Source organism: Mandrillus leucophaeus, unplaced genomic scaffold (genome assembly GCF_000951045.1).
Source record: "Mandrillus leucophaeus isolate KB7577 unplaced genomic scaffold, Mleu.le_1.0 Scaffold335, whole genome shotgun sequence".
Lineage (NCBI taxonomy): Eukaryota > Metazoa > Chordata > Mammalia > Primates > Cercopithecidae > Mandrillus > Mandrillus leucophaeus.
The window spans coordinates 1343156-1343579 of NW_012103532.1; the positions used below are offsets into that span (position 1 = coordinate 1343156).

At 64.9% G+C, this 424-nt stretch overlaps 1 pseudogene; it reads left to right on the forward strand.

Annotated features, from left to right (window-relative positions):
• Positions 1-393, forward strand: part of LOC105545682 — a 5940-nt pseudogene extending 5547 nt beyond the window's left edge.
• Positions 394-424: the final 31 nt, after the last annotated feature.

Consider the following 424-nt stretch of genomic DNA (forward strand, 5'->3'; position numbering starts at 1 on the left):
AAGCCCTGGACGCGAGCCTGGAGGACCTGCTCACCAGAGTGGACGAGTTCGTGGGCATGCCGGACACGCTTCGCGGCGACTCCTCCCCAGTCGTCAGCCAGGGCGTGCCGCGCATCCACGAAGGCCGCCGAGATGCGGCACATCTACAGCAGGATCGACCGGCTGGAGGCCTTCGTGAGGATGGCGGGCGGCCGCCTAGCCAGGATGGAAGAGCAGGTCACCAAGGCCGAGGCCGAGCTGGGCGCCTTCCCCAGGGCGTTTAAGAAGCTCCTGCACACGATGAACGTGCCCTCGCTCTTTAGCAAGTCTGCTCCCTCGAGGCCACAGCAAGCCCCCGTCCTGTTTCGGACCGAACACTACTTCCCTTGTTGTAGTGAAAGGCCTCAGCTCTGACGGCCTGACCACTGCGGCAAGAGGACCCCAG